Source organism: Bufo bufo, chromosome 2 (genome assembly GCF_905171765.1).
Source record: "Bufo bufo chromosome 2, aBufBuf1.1, whole genome shotgun sequence".
Taxonomy (NCBI): domain Eukaryota; kingdom Metazoa; phylum Chordata; class Amphibia; order Anura; family Bufonidae; genus Bufo; species Bufo bufo.
This window is the reverse complement of record NC_053390.1, coordinates 599,232,164-599,252,112: the sequence shown is the minus strand read 5'-3', so window position 1 is coordinate 599,252,112 and position 19,949 is coordinate 599,232,164. Positions and strand designations below refer to the sequence as shown.

Genomic DNA, 19,949 nt, shown 5'->3' with positions numbered 1-19,949 from the left:
GTCCCCATAGTGCCCCATAATGTGCCAGTATAAAATACCCCTATAAAGTGCCCCCAGTAAATGCCCCCCTAGTGCTCCCCCCCCCCCCTTCCTTCTAGTGCGTCTATAATGTAACAGTACAATGTCCCATATATAGTGCCCCAGTAGATGCCCTCAGTGTCCCCCATAATTTGCAAGTATAAAAATACCCCTTCTTAGTGCCCCCGTAGATGACCCCATAGCAGTGGCGTAGCGTGGGTAGCCAGCACCCGGGGCAAGCCAAGTATTGCGCCCCCCCCCCCAACCTGTGACCACGCCCCTTTTCTACAGATAATGCAGTAGATGTCACCTGCAGTCCTATGTAACACCACAGATAACACAGTGATAACTGAGTACAGATAATGTGGTAGATGTCACCTGCAGTCCTATCTAATACCACAGATAACACAGTGGTAACTCTCTGAATACAGATAATGTAGTAGATGGGTGTGAGGCCCCAGAATTTAGAACACACACAGTGTGACCTGAAGTCTGGGGCTGGGCTGAGGCAGTGTGGGCCAAATTCTATATACCCCCTCCCCCATCCCCTACCGTGAAACAGATATTTGGATGGACATAACATACATTGCTATGAAATATACAGGAGAATACCGCACTATACCTGTTACATCCAGTGACATCTCCTGTGATGTAGACTTTCCTCAGCGTCTTCATTCGGAGATAGGACTGTCATGACAGCATCTCGTCTCTGCAAAGTTTCGCAGATTTTTTTTTTTAGATTCCTTACTTTACTATCATCTTCAGATAACAGACCTCCCCTCCCCACGTAGTGTCCATAAGTATAATGCCCCCTGTATAATTATAATATATAATGGCCCCCTCTGTATTATTATTATGACCACCTCTGTATTATTATTATTATTATTATTATTATTATTATTATGACCACCTCTGTAGTATTATTGTAATAATTATGGCCCCCTCTGTATTATAGTAATAATTATGGCCCCCTTCAGCCCCTCCAGCATACAGTCCCGTGTAAGATAAATCACTTCCCTGCCTTCAGCCCCTCCAGCATATAGTCCCATGTAAAATACATCACTCTCCCTTCAGTTCCTCCAACATATAGTCCCATGTAAGATACAACCCCCAGAGGAAGCCATCTGCCCATCTCTGCTGTCCATATACCAGGCCTACCAGTATTACCCCTTCATATACCGCCTAATCACCCCACACCTAACAGTCTGAGTCACTTGTCTCCCTGAGTGTTAGGTGGGGTGACCAGGCGGGCAGGCGGTATATCAAGGGGTAATGCTGGTAGGCCTGGCCTGGTATATGGACAGCAGAGATGGGCAGATGGCATCCTCTGGGCAGTACTGTCTCTCTGGTCATCCTTCCCCAGCACCCTGACTGCCACTTGCTTGCCCTGGCTCTGATGGCACTTCACTGCCTGGTGCTTGGCTATCAGCACTGAGTGACAGTCAGTGTCGCAGTGTGACTGAGTCACTCAGTGCTGATAGCCAAGCACCAGGCAGTGAAGTGCCATCAGAGCCAGGGCAAGCAAGTGGCAGTCAGGGTGCTGGGGAAGGATGACCAGAGAGACAGTACTGCCCAGAGGATGCCATCTGCCCATCTCTGCTGTCCACTCCATATACCAGGGAAGGCCTGGTATATGGAGAGCAGAGATGGGCAGAATGCAGATGGCATCCCAGAGAGGCATACTGTCTCAGTCAGGGTCCCTGGGCTGGTCATTCTTCACCAGCACCCTGACTGCCACCTGCTTGGCAGCCTTGGCCTGGCTCTCATGGCACTGGCACAGTGGCACTTCACTCATATATTACCCCTAACCCCTGCCCTCAGCCCATGCCAACACACCTAACACACTCAGGGTGGGATGGACACTGACTGTCACTCACTGTCAGTGTCGCTTTCAGGCTGCCTCTGTCTCTGGACAAACTCTCTAGTCTCAGTCCTGAAGCGACAGTGCGGCAGCCATCTTCTTCTTCTTGCTCTGGCTCCGCACTGTATTTCCCGCCTGGAAGGTGGGCGGAGCCTATCAGTGTGAACTAACTGCCGTACTGCCGTGCACACCCCGCCTCCTCACTCTGCTCTGCGGCGCTATGTGGGGGAAAAAAAACAAAGAGTCAACGATTTAAGATTTTGTTGTGCCAGCGGACAGCGCCCCCCTGTGGCGCCCCCCCCACGCTACGCCCCTGCCCCATAGTACTCCTCTCCCCCCTTCCCCATAGTACCCACCACAATGTGTCCCAGTATAAAATGCCCCTATACAGAGCCCCCCCATATAAAATACCCCTTCTTTGTGGCCTCAGTAGAAGCCCCCATAGTGTTCCTTTCCCCTTCCCCCATTGTGCCCTCCATATAAAATACCTCTTCTTTGTGGCCTCAGTAGATGCCCCCATAGTGCCCCCAATAATTTGCCAGTAAGAAGTGCCACCCAATAATTTGCCAGTAAAAAGTGCCCCCAATAATATGCCAGTAAGAAGTGCCCCCCATAGATGGCTCCCCCAATCATGTGCCAGTAACAAGTGCCCCCCAATCATGTGCCAGTAAGTATTGTACCATATAAAAAAATAAACACTTATACTTTCCGTACCTCCATGGCACACTCAGTGAAGCGGTGAAGGCCTCTTCCGGCCTGTGTCCCGCGCTGTACGGCTCAGGCAGCCACAATGGAAGCGCTCATCTCCCTGTGCCCTGCCGCTGCTAACCCACTTGTGAGCAGGACCACACCGCCTGGGGCAATCGCCTCACTTTGCCTAATTGGCGGTGCAGCCGTGCTGGCGCCTCCTAAAATTTTGTGCCAGGGGCAACGGCCCCCCAAGCCCCCCTACCCCAACGCTACGCCACTGGTTCACACGATTGATTTTAAAAAACACACTTAGAAAATCAGTTTTTGATGCGTCTTCTTTTTTTAAACCAATGGGTGTTCACTTCATTAGAAAACTGAATTTTCTGCTTCAGGTTTTTATAGCTGATCTACCCAAAAGAAGCAAGGACAATGCACAAAAACTGCATAGACTTATTTGGAGCTGTTTTTTTCCAGCTTCCTATGCATTTCAATGGGAAATTCAGGACTGATTCTGCCTCAAGATAGGACGTGTTGCATCTTTTTACGCAGTTTTTTTTACACTTGTAAAAAAGAAGCAAGTTCTGCTTCTCATCGAACTGAATGGGAGGCTGTTTTGAGATGTTTTTAGAGCTGATTTATAGACAGAAATGCTCCAAAATCAGCACCAAAAAACTCTGCGTGAACTGGCCCTAAGTGAAAAAAAAAGGCCAAAACAGATTTGTGTGTGAAGGTGCCTTTAGATTTCAAAGTAAATGTTCCAGACAAATTTGACAATACTCTCTGGGTTTCATATGAATCCTTAAGCAACGGTACTGTCCATAGTGTACCAATGTCTCTCCCCGCATAATGGCAGTGGGGAGATTGTGATTGGAGGGACACTTTGAGGGTATGTCCATATGGGGAGAAAAATTTTCATTGGAAAACTTTTCATGTACATGAAAATTTTATTGTGGATTGGCCACAGATTTCACCATTTGTATTGCATAAATACACATACTTATGAAGTAAAATGCGCCACATTTATCAAAAGGTGCAGCCCTCTTAAATTTAGCCTATCTTATGGCAGTCAGACGCCTCCTTTTTTTTATTACAAAAAGGTGCTAATTTTTGTGTAAAATGAGGCTTGAGTAAAAATGTGCAACCTCTGAGCACCAAAGGTTGTGACAAGTTACTTCAGAACACTGAGCTAAAGAGCTGCTTCATCATCTCTTCTCTATTTGTCAGGGTTTATGATCCTGAATACAGCTGATAAGATCTTTAGCCGAATGGAGTTCATGAGGAGACATGATGTACAGAGAGGAGGGTGGGGATGTGGCTAATGAGCAGCAGCACTTGTATGCAGTCTCCAATACCACAGTCTGTTCTGTCTGTCCTCTCTGTACTTAATGTCTCCTCATGAACTCCATTCCTACAGAGATTCAGCTAAATATCACATTAAACTGTATTCAGGATCATAATCCCTGACAAGTAGAGCACAGAGGAGGATGAAGCAACTCTTTACCTCAGTGTTGAGAAGTAACTTGTCCTCCTCTGTGAGTAGGACAGGTTTTGTGTGTACTAATAGGGTGGCAGCCATTTTATTTCTCCTAATGATTGCTCCCTAGAGAGAACTAGCCATTATAACTAATGAAAGGTATTTGGGAATATATTTATAATAAAGGAATATATAAATATTTTAATTTTCCTAATTCCCGGAGAACCCCTTTAAGCAGTAGTTTGGCACCACAATTTACGTGCATAAAAAACACCAGTGTGAAAGAGCATCATGACACCACTGCAATTTACTTGTGCTGCCATGTCCTGTTGTTCATATTTCAGTCTCTTGTGGCTTGATTTGATGGTGCTGTGAACACGAGAGGTTCATGTGAATAATGCGTGACATGTGCATGTCCCAGTGGAGCAGGGTTTCAGGTTTCTTGCTAAATGAATGAATCCCAAGATACCACTACTCCATTTGTTTTCATCATACAGAATCTGTGTTCAAGGAACATTATAAAAACTAGTCTTGTTCTGAAACGTTCTTGTCTTTGAATATATTTCACATTATGTTTGTTGTGTGCCAAATTGACAGCATGAATAGGACCCCTACCAATCTGATATTGATGACCTATCCTGAGGACAGGTCATCAATATTTGTAGCCCAATATCTGTAGTTTCTATCTGTAGATAGAAAACTGGAATCTTCTGTGGCATCCTTGTAACCCTCGGGAGAGAGTTATGAAACGATATAATGTATATAAACATGGTTATAAGGGAAAATGATAGCATTCTGAATACAGAATGCATAGTAAAACAGCGCTGGAGGGGTTAAAAAAAAATAAAAAAATGTTTAACTCACCTTAGTCCACTTGATAGCGCAGCCGGGATCTGCTTCTGTATTCTTTCTTTAGGACCTGGGTAAAGGACCTTTGATGACGTCACTCCAGTCATCACATGGTACGTCACATGATCTTTTACCATGGTGAATCACCATGGAAAAAGATCATGTGACGTACCATGTGATGACCTGAGTGACGTCATCAAAGGTCCTGTAACTGTATTTAATGCTCACCATAGGTCCTTCAACAAAGGAGACAGAAGGAGATGCCGGGCTCCACGATCAAGTGGATTAAGGTGAGTTAAATTATTTTTTATTTTTTTTAACCCCTCCAGCGCTGTTTTACTATGCATTCTGTATTCAGAATGATATTATTTTCCCTTATAACCATGTTATAAGGGTAAATAATAATGATCGGGTCTCCATCCCGATGCGTTGCGTGAAAATCACTCCGCATCCGCACTTGCTTGCGGATGCTTGCGATTTTCACGCAACCCCATTCACTTCTATGGGGCCTGCGTTGCGTGAAAAACGCACAAAGAGGAGCATGCTGCGATTTTATCGCAACGCACAAGTGATGCGTGAAAATCACCGCTTGTGTGCACAGCCCCATAGAAATGAATGGGTCAGGATTCCGTGCAGGTGCAATGCGTTCACCTCCCGCATCGCATCCGCGCGGAATACTCGCTCGTGTGAAAGGGGCCTAAGACTGATCAGGATACTGATCAGTCAGAAAAATGCATTGAAATGCCGAATCCGTCTTTCCGGTGTCATCTGGCAAAAAGGATCCGGCATTTATTTTTTTCACCTTTTTTTCGGTCTGCGCATGTGCAGACCAGAAGGATGGATCCGGCATTCAGGCAAGTCTTAAGTTTTTTTGGCCAGAGCTAAAACCGTGGCATGCTGCAGTGTTATCTTTTGCCTGATCAGTGAAAATGACTGAACTGAAGACATCCTGATGCATCCTGAACAGAATGCTCTCCATTCAGAATGCATGGGGATATAACTGATCAATTCTTTTCCGGCATTGAACCCTTTTGACGGAACCCAGTGCCGGAAAAGAAAAACGCAAGTGTGAAAGTACCCTAAGTCAATGGGGACGGATCAGTTTTCACTGACACAATCTTGTACAACAGAAAACTGATCCGTCCTCCATTGACTTTCAATGGTGTTCAAGACGGCTCCGTCTTGGCTATGTTAAAGATAATACAAACGGATCCATTCAGAGCTGATGCGGATGTTTGTTTTATCTGAACGGATCCGTCCATGACGGATCCGCACAAAACGCGAGTGTGTAAGTAGCCTAAGACATTACCCTCTTTTATATCTGATTTTGCCGACATGTTTTCTGAGAGTGGATGCCAGGATTTACCTCCGCATCGGGAATATGATTGTCCTATCAACCGTATTTCCAGAGCTAAGTAGCCAAAATCTAGATTGTATAACCTTTCTTGACCTGAAAGACTGGCCATGAGAGAGTATATTGCAGAGAGTTTGGCTAAAGGACACATAAGACTCTCCAGTGGCAGCAGGGTTCTTTTTTGTTAAAAAAAAGGACGGAGGTCTTCAGCCATGTCTGGATTTCCGTGAACTCAATCGCAAAACTGTCCATGATCCTTACCAAGGTGGACTTAAGGGGGGCATATAATCTGGTTAGGATCAAGGGGGGGATGAATGGAAGATGGCTTTTAATACTCCTGAGGGGCACTTTGAGAACCTGGTCATGCCTTTCGGGTTGACGAATGCTCCTGCGGTTTTCTAGCATTTTGTGAATTACATTTTTCATCACCTTGTGGGGAGGTTTGTGGTTGTGTATTTGGATGACATTCTAATTTATTCTCCAGACATGGAGATACCTCAGGATCACTTTAGACAGGTGTTACAGAGCCTAAGAGATAATAAATTGTATGCAAAATTAGAGAAATGTGTTTTTGCGGTACATGAGGTGCAGTTTTTGGGCTACCTGCTGTCATCTTCGGGTTTTTAAATGAGAAAGTCCGTGCTGTATTGGACTGGGATCGACCCGAAAATCTGAAGGCTCTTATGCAGTTTTGGGGGTTCACCAACTATTACCGAAAATGTATTCAGAACTATTCGACAATAGTAAAACCCTTAACTGACATGACTAACAAAGGGACAGTGTGTTTCAGTGTGGTCTGATTCGGCGTTGCAAGCCTTTTCTGCGATTTAAGGAATGCTTCTCTTCTGCCCCTATATTGGTGCAGTCGGATGTATCACAACCTTTCACTGTGGAAGTGGACGCATCCAAGGTAGGGGTAGGAGCAGTTTTATCACAGGGCCCGTCACCTGGTAAATGGCGTCCATGTGCCTTTTTCTTCTGCAGAGAGAAATTATGATGTAGGTAACAGAGTTACTGGCCATTAAGTTGGCTTTTGAGGAATGGCATCATTGGTTGGAAGGAGAGATTTAGCCGATCACGGTGTTCACTAATCACAAAAACCTGGCTTACCTGGAGTCGGCTAAATGACTGAAACCAAGGCAGGCCAGATGGTCTTTGTTTTTCACCAGATTCAATTTCACTGTCACCTATCATCCTGGGGTTAAGAACGTCAAGGCAGATGCCTTGCCATGTAGTTTTCCAGGAGGTGGCGATTTTGAAAATCAGAGTCCTATTCTGTCGGCAGGGGTGGTGATATTCGCTCTTTACCCTGACCTAGAGGTGAAGCTGTTAGAGGCCCAGGGAGACGCACCGGATTCTTGTCCCTCTAGGAAACTGTTTGTGCCATCGGAATTGCGTCACAAGGTGTTTGAGGAACATCACTGTACGGTTCTTACGGGACACCCTGGGTGCAGATCCACTGCAGACCTCATCTCTCGTAGATTCTGGTGGCCAGGGTTGCGCAAGTGTGTTGAGGACTATGTGTCAGCCTGTAGTACCTGTGCACGCGCTAAGGTGACACATACTCGGCCTTCCGGATCTCTACTTCTGTTGCCTACCCTGTCCAGACCATGGACTTACTTATCCATGGATTTTATCACTGATCTACCTAATTCTTCAGGAAAGACAGTTATTCTGGTGGTAGTTGATCGCTTTAGTAAAATGGTGCACTTTATAGCGTTGCCGGGCCTATCTAATGCTAAAACACTTGCACAAGTGTTTGTTGACAACATTGTGAAACTCCATGGCATTCCCTCTGACGTGGTCTCGGATCGTGGGACTCAGTTTGTTTCCAGATTCTAGAAGGCGTTCTGTGCTCGACTGGGGGTACAACCGTCCTTTTCTTCGGCTTTTCATCCTCAGTCGAACGGACAGAGCCCCAACGCACTCTCCCCCTGAAGAAGCTTACGCGAAACGTGCGTTAGGGCTCTGTTGGTTCACCACTCAGGTATTCACTTTATGGCTCTCTTTATGGCTATTTCAATGTAATATACTTATGCACCTGGTCATATTTGCACTATGCACTTTATATCTTGGTATGTATTTTATTCTATTCTGATTCAGTCTTGATAGCTTTGGCTAGTTCTATATATTTGTTATCTGGCTTGGGCCATATATATATTTTAGGATATTTATATTATCTTTCTAGCCTTGATACGTTCTGTTATCCAGTGGTGCACCATTATTCTGAGTGCTCTCCACTCACCATTGTATTGTTTTTTATGTGCATTTTAAAAACATCTTGTCTCGTGTTGAGACTATAATAAAGTTTACATTCATCATTATTTGTGCAAGCCTTGTTTTCTTTTTTGGTGTTCTACCCTACGTGCAGGCTGAGCACGTGCACTAACATCCTTTGTGAGTCATTTTCTATTGGTGGTATATAATAAATAATCGTAGACAGGAGTCCACTGGGAAGTCACAGTTTGTCACATTTTCTGGTTCTGATACTTCTGATATTCCAGAGGAGAAACGTTTTTTTGTCACATTGTCATCTATATGGCGGAAAATTCAAGATAACTTGATGAATATGGGCAACAAGTATAAACGTGTGGCTGACAGGAAACGTATGAATGATCCGGACCTAAGAGTGGGTGATTCTGTGTGGCTGTCCACAAGAAACATTAAGTTGAAGGTACTTTCTTGGAAATTGGGTCCAAGGTTTATTGGTCCATATAAGATTACTGCCATTATTAATCCTGTAGCTTTTCATCTTGAAAATTCATAATGTGCTTCATAAATGTTTGTTGAAGAGATATGTTGAACCTTTGGAACCGTCTTCCTTGCCACCCGCTCCTGTCATGGTGAACGGTAGTTTGGAATTTCAGATCGCCAAGATAATTGACTCTCTAATTCTCTGTAGATCGCTTCAGTATCTTGTTCACTGGAAGGGTTATGGACCAGAGGATAGGATGTGCGTGCCGGCATCTGACGTGAATGCCAGTCGTTTGGTGAAAGCTTTTCACAGGTCTCACCTGGATAAGCTCGGTCCTGGGTACCCGGAGGTCACCCATAGAAGGGGGGGTACTGTCGTACTGGCAAGAGATCTGTGAGACTGGCAACACATCGTTTGATCTGACAGGTTTTCCTTGTGGATCAATAGGCGTCTGTGTTGTTTCTGGTAATGGCCACACCCCTTTCCTCCAGGTGTTGCTTATGTGGTCATTTAACCTTCCTTATTTATAGTTGCTTCTCCCACTATGCTGTGCGGTTTATAGCTTCTGTGCCTGTGGATTGTTTGTGGTTGGATCTCGGCTGAGTACCCGGTGCTTCCATAGCCTCTTTGAAGTTAAGTTCTTCCTTTCCCTTTTTTATTTAGTTTGGGTTCTGTGTGTTGCATTTCCCTATTGTTTGTATTAGGCCTGAAGTAGACTCCTGTTTGTCCTTCCTTTTAAAGGAACAGGTAGTCTCGTCCCTGCCATTAGTATCAGGGTCCTATAGGGCACGATAGGACTCTAGGTAATCCAGCGTATGAACTCACCTACCTTTGGGGTCTGTTCATATTGGTAGTCCGTCAGGATTTTGGTTAGGGGTTTTCACTAGGAGGTGTCCATCTTCCTTCCCTAGTTCTCAGGCCTGATTCCCTGTTTCCCCCTTCCCTCCTATGCTCGGTGTGGTGTTTCTCTCCCCACTGAAGCGTGACAGCTCTGAGTGCCGCCTCTGGCACCTGTGCCATAGTTTTGCCACCACTACCATAGAGCAACCTTGGAAAGGGGGATGGAAAACCGTCAATCCATAGAGAAAAGCAAGGACTCCTTACAGTGTCCCAGCCTGCCTGTGGGCCCTACAGCATCCTCCTGGTGTGCCTTAGTTGAGGGTACACCAGTGGTGCACACTGCTTATTAAATTTGTTGAGCCTATGTGGAAGAAACATATCTACATCAGCTCGGAGCTGGCATACATTTCAGTTATAAGTTAGAACACTTTTCTGGCATAATTATAGGAAATATATCAGGCTACGGCGGCCCTGTCCTTCCTCTAAGCTCCAACTGCTTTTTTAAGAAAGTGGTGAGAGCAGCAAAGAAACTCAGAAAGTCACAAATTTTTTGCACAAATTGCATTTGCACAGAAAATGTTAATTTTTGTACACCAGTTGGCATACACACTTTGGGGCACATTTGTTAAGACCCGCGTTTTAGATGCTGGTTTTAATAAAGCCCCATAGCTGGCGGAGGATCCGCCAAAGTTATAAAGAGGCGCAGGTAGCGGTCTTACATTTAGACCCTTTTTTCACATCAAAAACAGGCATAGAAAATGATGAATGAGACGGGCCGGCAGGCCCTTCCCCGTCCACAATTTTAGACCTGGCGTGAGCGGGGAAAAGTCGCAGATAGCAGCGCAACAAACCGTTGCGCCACCATCTGTGCCTGAAATACGCCTAATTTAGGCATATTATAGATTAATAAATCCCCCCCCCTCCCCCTCAGGTATGAAAATAACTAAATTCCTAGTTATTTTCTTAATCAGTAAAATCCACAAAATAACAGGCCCTGAAGCAATATGAGGTATAAAACAGAACAAGTGGCCCTTGCACTGTGCTAAAGCAGATCACTGATGTCACATATGCATAGGTCTTACATCATAATATACCTCTAAATACAGCTTTTAATGGGTAATTATTGAAAATGGTGCAGTCCGTACAGTCCTGGGATATTATGGTATAATTAAATTTGAATGCATTTCAAAAACCTAGTACTATACATGTGCTTGTAGCCAGTTACTTTTTAGTACACGTGCCTGTTGGTAGATGAAGCATTTTAAATCACTAGTTGACAGTTTGACTGACCCATTCATCAGTCCATTCAGGAATAATCGCATGTTTTGTCTTCAACCGTTTTTCGTGCAGGACTGGTCCATTCAAGTCAATGGGTCGGTTAAAAAAACTGAACCACACTGGAGGACTGCCCGTTTCTCACTAATGGTTGCTAGGAAGTGTTGAGTGTTATTTTTCTTTTCTTTTTTATTCATGCATGTGAAAAATGCAAGAAAATTGGTGACATCTACACTGAAAAAAACCGAAAGACGTGAATGCATTCACAGAAAACTCTGAAGCCAACTTGAGGATGAGTTCGATATCGCTCGTCTGTAAGAGGCATTAGGTTTAGGCAAGCAAACATGCAGTAATGATTACTGTACTCACTACCTCAGCTAAGAGTTGGCTTTGTTTGGAGTGTCAACTTTAGTACTGCTTTGTTGGTGGTTGGTGGATATCTTCCGATTGCTCAATACCATACCATAATGCCACAGAAAGATTTACTGTATGGAGAACACAATGTAAGGGTAACATTATATGTACAGCTCCACAAGAGTTGTAATTCATACTTGCCTAGACAGTAAGAAATTGCTCCGGCCTATATAAACACACTTGACATTCAAGTACCTGGGAAAGCTAGGTAACACTTTCAGTAGTGTCATTGCCCTGGTATATTATAATTCTGTATAGTATACCTGCCCACATTCAGAGGGAGGTTTACCAAAAAGCTGCTGAAGTTTTGCAGTTTACAGCTCTTTTCACCGTACTGTGACTATCAAGTATTGAAGTGAATGGGCATTAAACCCCAACCCTCGACCCTGAACATCTAGTTTTGACTGTGAGGGCATGCTAGTGCACACAGAGAGATAATAGCCGATCCCCAAACGAAGATGGAGGGGCTGGGAGAAAGGAAAGGATATCTGCTAACACTACTTTCTGCAGCAGCAGCATGGCTCTCAACTGTCCTGGATACCGGGGACAGTCTCTGATTTTGGCTACTGTCCAGGGAAAGCTGAATCATGTCCTAATTTGTACTGTATCTTCATCCTGAGACACAGTTGAACACAATGGTGAAGCAGGGAGTTGTCAGCTAGAGTAGACATTTGTACTGCAAAAAAGCATCAAAAGCCACAGTTACAAAAAAAATCTGCCTGTAAAACCTCAAAAGTGCACAAAAAACGCAGTTAAAAACTTGTGTGAAGCCACCATATAAGGGAAAATAATACAATCTACAGAACATTGATCCCAAGCCCGAACTTCTGTGAAGAAGTTCAGGTTTGGGTACCAAACATGCGCGATTTTTCTCACGCGCGTGCAAAACGCATTACAATGTTTTGCACTTGCACGGAAAAATCGCGGGTGTTCCCGCAACGCACCAGCACATTTTCCCGCAACGCCCGTGTGAAAGAGGTCTTAGGGCTCTTTCACACTTGTGGCAGGACAGATCCGACATGCTGTTCACCATGTCAGATCCGTCCTGCCGCTATTTCGCCGTGCCACCGCTCCGTCCCCATTGACTATAATTGACTATAATGGGGACGGGGGCGGAGCTCCGGCGCAGCACGGTGGTGCACGCCGGACTAAAAAGTCGGACATGCAGGACTTTTTAGTCTGGCGGCTTTCACCGCGCACCACCGTGCACCCCCGTGCTGCGCCGGAGCTCCGCCCCCGTCCCCATTATAGTCAATGGGGACGGAGCGGCGGTCCGGCAGCATGGCGAAATAGCGGCAGGACGGATCCGACATGGTGAACAGCATGTCGGATCCGTCCTGCCGCAAGTGTGAAAGAGCCCTTACAAATGCCATCAGTTGGCATACGTTTTACCGGATCACTCTGCCGCAAGTGTTAAAGTAGCCTTACATTGTGTGCCAGGACGGATCCGTTTGGCTCAGTTTCATCAGACGGACACCAAAACGCTGCAAGCAGCGTTTTGGTGTCCGTCTCCAAAGTGGAATGGAGACGGAACGGAGGCAAACTGATGCATTCTGAGCGGATCCTTTTCCATTCAGAATGCATTAGAATGCAAAACTGATCCGTTTTGGACCGCTTGTGAGAGCCCTGAACAGATCTCACAAACTGAAAGCCAAAACGCGGGTGTGAAAGTAACCTAATAGTTAAAACAGAAAAAGATGTATTCAGACAATTGTCAATGCAATAATCACCCCAATACAGAATCTGTCTAGCTTGCCAATCAATGGTTGGGTTGTGCTTGCTTAACCACGGTAAACCCAGAACCACTGGAGCAGGGAGACCCTCCAACACAAAACACGAGATAAATTCTTGATGAAAGTCACCCATTATTAATCTGATGTCATGCACCATCTGAGATAAACACTTATGAGTTAGAGGTGCAGAATCAATAGCAAAAATGGAAATGTTTTTTTCTAATGCACTCGGTGACAACCTGTGCATACGGACGAACTGAGCATCAATCGGGTTCACCCAGGCCCCGCTGTTGATAAACACCTCAATCCCCACAGTTTTTGACTCTAGCGGCACCTCAGCAGTCAGGAGGAATCGGGTACTATCAGTAAAAGACAAATGCACATTTTCTGACTCTCCTCTCACCCCTCTAAGAGTCAGATGTGAATTAAATGTTTTTTTCCCCCCCGTTAAATGTATGGACATACTCTGATAAAATGTCCCTTCTGTCCGCAGAAGAAACACACTCCCTTCCTATTATCAGTATGCTTAAAAGCGGATCCAGAAGTAGCTCCACCTAATTGCTTGGGTTCGTCCCCAGACATTAACCCAGGAGTGGCTTCACCCAAACTATCAGAGGAGGACGATACATCATGCGATAGTACGTCCTGAGAGTGGCGGCCCCTATATCTCTCTCAGGCGTCTATCAATGTGTATAGAGACATAGCAGCCTCCAGAGACACTGGGGTTTCATGAAAGGCCAAAGCGTCCTCCAGCCTCTCTGATAACCCCTGACAGAACTGATTACGGAGGGCAGAATCGTTCCACTCCGTATCTGTAGCACACCTCCTAAACTCAGAGCAATAAATCTCAGTGGAACGATCACCCTGACGAAGGCCACGCAGCTTAGTTTTGGCTAGAGAGATCGGATCCGGATCATCATAGATAAAACCCAAAGCTTCGAAAAATGTATCTACTGACCGGAGAGACTGCGATATGGTCGGCAGAGAAAAAGCCCATGACTGCGAATCCCCCTTAAGCAAGAAAATAACCACACTGACTCTCTGTTTCTCATCCCCAGATGAGTGTGGACATAGCCTAAAATACAGTTTGCAAGCCTCCCTAAACAAAATGAAATTTTTGCGTCCCCCAGAGAATCTGTCTGGGAGGGCAACTTTAGGCTCCAGATAGGCCTGGTCTCCACCACTACCACCAGGACCAACAGCCTGTGGTCTCTGCATCCGCGAGACGGTCATGCTACCTCCAAATACAGCCCTTGTAGCTGACCTGCCAGTGCAGCAATAGGATTCATGGCTGCACAGAAACAAACGAAAAATTATGTCGCGCTTCGGTGTGGGAGGGAAACACCACACTGAGCATAGGATGGAAGGGGGAAACAGGAGCCCTCTCTCTGTGGGCACCCACACCCTGGAAAAAGTCTATGGTGTATTTGTCTTAGACTTTTCCTGCCCTTCATCAGCGCAGGGCACACTATGAACAGCACAGGCAGTGCATTGAATGTAGGCAGGCTGGTATAGCCAAATGATAAAGTACATGGAAGATATACTACACTGCCTGTCCAAAAAAAAAGTCGTCACCTGGATTTAGCTAAGCAAATAGTTATAAGCCTCCTATTGGATAATTACTGCATGGGCGATTATCTTTCAGCTGGCAATAAGTTATTTAACCCCAACTGGTGCAATGAGTTGCTTCTCATTTCTTAAACAACCATGTCGAAAGACACATCAAGTCTGTTTGAGAAGGGTCAAATCATTGGCATGCATCAAGCAGAGAAAACATCTAAGGAGATTGCAGAAACTACAAAAATTGGGTTAAGAACTGTCCAACGCATTAATAAAAACTGGAAGGATAGTGGGGACCCATCGTATTCAAGGAAGAAATGTGGCGGGAAAAAAATCCTGAATGATCGTGATCGGCGATCACTTAAACGTTTAGTGAAATCAAATTGAAGAAAAACAGCAGTAGAACTCAGGGCTATGTTTAATAGTGAAAGTAAGAGCATTTCCACATGCACAACGTGAAGGGAACTCAAGGGATTAAGGAAAACCTTAAAGGCTTCAATTTGCTAGGGAGCATAAAGATTGGACTCTGGAGCAATGGAAGAAGGTCATGTGGTCTGATGAGTAAAGATTTACCCTGTACCAGAGTCATGGGCGCATCAGGGTAAGAAGAGAGGCAGATGAAGTGATGCACCCATCATGCCTAGTGCCTACTGTACAAGCCTGTGGGGGCAGTGCTATGATCTGGGGTTGCTGCAGTTGGTCAGGTCTAGGTTCAGCCACATTATGTGCTCCAAGAATGAGGTCAGCTGACTACCTGAACATACTGAATGACCAGGTTATTCCATCAATGGATTTTTTTCTTCCCTGATGGCACGGGCATATTCCAAGATGACAATGCCAGGATTCATCGGGCTCAAATTGTGAAAGAATAGTTCAGGGAGCATGAGACATCATTTTCACACATGGATTGGCAGAGTCCAGACCTTAACTATCTTTTTTTTTTTTTTTTTGGTGGTGACTTTTTTTTTGGGACAGGCAGTGTATATTATACTGTAGTATTCAGGGTAAATTGCCGTGTTGGCACCTTGCTATAAATAAGTGGGTTTTGGGTTGCAGTTTTGGCACTCGGTCTGTAAAAGTTTCACTATCACTGCTCTATTGCATCCTGGCACTCTGACATGGAGGGAGATGGGCCTTCTGGATACAGGATTATATTTAAAGTGATTCTGTCACCAGGTTTCACCCCCTCCAGATAAAAATATGGTTATGTTCAGGGAGCTTTCATGATTCCTAATGTGGTCTTATAAATGTAATCTGTAGGCTCATTTTGCTAAAAAAAACGCTATTACTAACCTGTCATTCAACAAAATAAGGTGCCCAAGGGGATGTAAATGGATCCAAGCTGCCGCCCGCACCCGCCGCCGTTCGTGCCTAGCTCCGCCTTTCCCGACCTCAACGCCGCCTCATAATCCTGTGTGACGCCTCCGGCTCTCCCTCCCTCCCCCCTACTTCTGCTCTAACATCTCGCGCGTGCGCACAGGGCTCTGCCAGTGTGCAGGTCATCGAGAGGTTGAGCGAAGTGCCGGCGCATGCGCACTTCGCTCTATTAAGCCGAACAGAGAAGTCCGCACGGGCGCATCAGGCAGAGCCCTGTGCGCACGCGCGAGATGTTAGAGCAAAAGGAGGGGGGAGGGAGGGAGGGAGAGCCGGAGGTGTCACACAGGATTATGAGGCAGCGCTGAGGTCGGGAAAGGCGGAGCTGAGCATGAACGGCGGCGGGTGCGGGTGGCAGCTTGGATCCATTTACATCCCCTTGGGCACCTTATTTTGTTGAATGACAGGTTAGTAATAGCGTTTTTTTTTAGCAAAATAAGCCTACAGATTACATTTATAAGACCACATTAGGAATCGTGAAAGCTACATGAACATAACCATATTTTTATCTGGAGGGGGTGAAACCTGGTGACAGAATCCCTTTAACTTTTATTACAGTTTTTTCCAGATTGTCTTTGCTGGGTATTGAACCCAAGGCATGCTGTATGGGAGGCAGAAATCAATCAATGAGTCTCCAAAAAATGGACAGCATCTGTATTTTGCGTATATTCAATTATTATTTTTTTGCACCACAAAGCGTAAAAAGCTTAATAAACATGCCCCATCTTGTGCAATAATGTGCAACATTGTAAGATTTTCTGCCACTCATAAGCATGTGGGCTTATTGGAAGGAGACAGGGCCTCCTCAGCCTGACACATTCAGCATACTTCCATCAATAATACCTGAAACGTACGCCACCCCTTATTCCCTAGGCGTAGGCCCTAGTCTTTAGTAAATGACATCCAAATTCTCTGAGTTTGCTATGTAGGCCCATCAGCTATCACCGGCTGTGTAAAATAGGCCAGTGTACAAAGGTACACTAACAGAATACCTCCTGTTGTAAACACACATTCTACGAGAGGTCTGCAAAGCAACCGCAGAATATTTGAAATTCCTTATAGGCCTGCAATTTATGATCAGAATATATCCTTGACACAAATGTGTTATTCCAATAATAACACTACAGTATATGAGAAAATCTCAACTCCCAAAGATGTTCTTTACTCTTTAATGTGGCCTAAGGTAGAACTTTATCACAAATTGTTACATTGCACTAATAAAGCACAGTTTACACTGTTAGGCCAGACACACACACAAGCGAGCGTGTGTCAGTGAGAGGTCCCGTTCTGGCCTCCGCTCCCCTCACAGGATTGCACAGAATTAGGGCTCATGCACACGAATGTAAGGGCTCCGTGCCCGTGCTGTGGACCGCTATTTGTACTAGAACCGACTGTGTCCACTCCATGCCGCGGATGGGGACCCATTGACTTCAATGGGTCCAGATCTGCAAGATACGGCAAAAGATAGGACATGTCTTACCTTTTTGGGTGCTGAGGCATGGACCCGAAAGCAAAAGTGCTTCGGAGTGTTTCTGTGGGCTTCTGATCCGTGCCTTTGTGTCATGGACCTTTCCGCGACAGTTCACAGGAGATTGGTGAGACTGGCAACACATGGTTTGATCTGACATGTTTTCCGTTTGGATCAAATTACATCTGTGTTGTTTCTTGTGCTTGCCACACCTTCTTTCCCCAGGTGTGGCTATTAGGGTCATTTAACCTTCCCTATTTATAGTTGCTTCTCCCACAATGCTGTGCGGTTTATAGCTTCTGTTTGGACCTTTGGATAGATTGTGGTTGGATCTTGGCTGAGTTCCTGGTGCTTCCATTGCTCCTTTTGAAGTTGAGTCTTTCCTTTCCCTTTTGTATTTAGTTTGGGTTCTGTGTGTTGCATTTCCCTATTGTTTGTATTAGGCCTGAAGGAGACTCCTGTTCGTCCTTCCTTTTGGAGGAACAGGTAGTCTCGTCCCTGCCATTAGTACCAGGGTCCTATAGGACTCTAGGTATTCCTGCGTATGAACTCGCTTACCTTTTGGGGTCTGTTCATACTGGTTGTCCGTCAGGATTTTGGTCAGGGTTTTCACTAGGTGGTGTCCATTTTCCTTCCCTAGTTCTCAGGCCTGATTCCCTGTTTCCCCCTACCCCCCTCCCTCCTATGCTCGGTGTGGTGTTTCCCTCCAACACCCAAGCGTGACACTTTGCTCCGCAAAAGATAGGACATGTCTTATCTTTTGCCATATCTTGCGGATCGCTGACCCATTCAAGTCAATGGGTGTGCATGCGCTGCACATGGTCAGTGCCCATATATTGTAAACCCACCGTTTGCAGTTCGCAATAATGGCACAGAGCCCTTACAGTCGTGTGCATGAGCCCTTTTACTGATTTATAATGCTGTGTAACGCTGAGGGTCCTGGAATATACTTTATTACACTGACAGCATTATGTCAGTGTAATTCAGTAGATTTCAGGACTCTACAGAATCTGTTTAAGAAACATTATAAAAACTAGTGTTTATTCAGAAATTTTTTGTCTTTTACATTATGTTCATTGTGTGCCAAATTAACAGTATGAATAGTCGCACGACAATGTGTAAATTTGGTGCAGACTGCAGACCTTCTAAATAGCAGCCAAAGAGCCTACATATTCTTGCACAGGCGGGTATGAGAATATTTACCATAATTTTGCAATGCAGTAATTGGCCATGCAGTTTTTACAAGTGTAAAAACCACACTGATAAGGCCTCGTTCACATTTCCGTTTTTCACTGATGTGTGCTGTCCGCATTTTTCACACACGCATACCCATTGATTTAAATGTGTCTGTTCGCATTTCAGTATTTTTTTACCACGGGTCAGTAAAAAAATCACGGGCACATGCACTACTTTGATCCGTGATGCAGAGCAAGCACGCCCATTGAAGTCTATGGGTCCTTGAAAATTACTGACGCACATTCGTGTTGTGTCCGTTTTTCACTGAAGACTATTAGGAGATTCTTTGGAAATTAATTACGGATGACACACGGATGGTAAAAATGGACACACGGACCAACGACGGATCCTTCACGGATGAAACATGTACGCTCTTTTTCACGGACGTGACCCTGACATGGAAATGTGAAAGAGGCCTAATAAGACAGAATCCAATGAAGCCTTGCAGTAGTGCACAGAGTCTGTACAGCTTTAGGCCTCTTTCACACTACAGTATGTCCATTTCAGTGTTTTGCGTTCCGTTTTTAACGGATCCGTTGTTCCGTTGTGTTTCCGTTCCGTTCCGTTTTTCCGTATGGCATATACAGTATACAGTAATTACATTGGAAAAATTGGGCTGGCCATAACATTTTCAATAGATGGTGCAGAAAGAACGGAAACGGAACGGAAACGGAAGACATACGGATGCATTTCCGTATGTAATCCGTTTTTTTTTGCGGACCCATTGACTTGAATGGAGCCACGGACCGTGATTTGCGGACAAACATAGGACATGTTCTATCTTTCCACGGAACGGAAAAACGGAAATACGGAAACGGAATGCATACGGAACACATTCCGTTTTTTTGCGGACCCATTGAAATGAATGGTTCCGTATACGGACCGTATACGGACCGCAAAAAACGGACCGCAAAACGGAAAAAAAAAAACGTTAGTGTGAAAGAGGCCTTATACAAAAGGAGCCATACAGGCTATGTGTCAGTATGCATGAGCCATTATACTCCATTGTAAGTATTGAGATATTACTAATATTTCTATTAGTGATCAGCATATTAAACATAGGTCTGACAAGGCGCACAAAAACACACATATGTATTGGCATTTTAGC

At 45.0% G+C, this 19,949-nt stretch overlaps 1 protein-coding gene across 2 annotated transcripts in view; it reads left to right on the top strand.

Moving 5' to 3' along the window:
- Window positions 1-19,949, top strand: part of CASP6 (caspase 6) — a 71,669-nt gene that overhangs the window by 12,489 nt on the left and 39,231 nt on the right. The window lies entirely within an intron of this gene.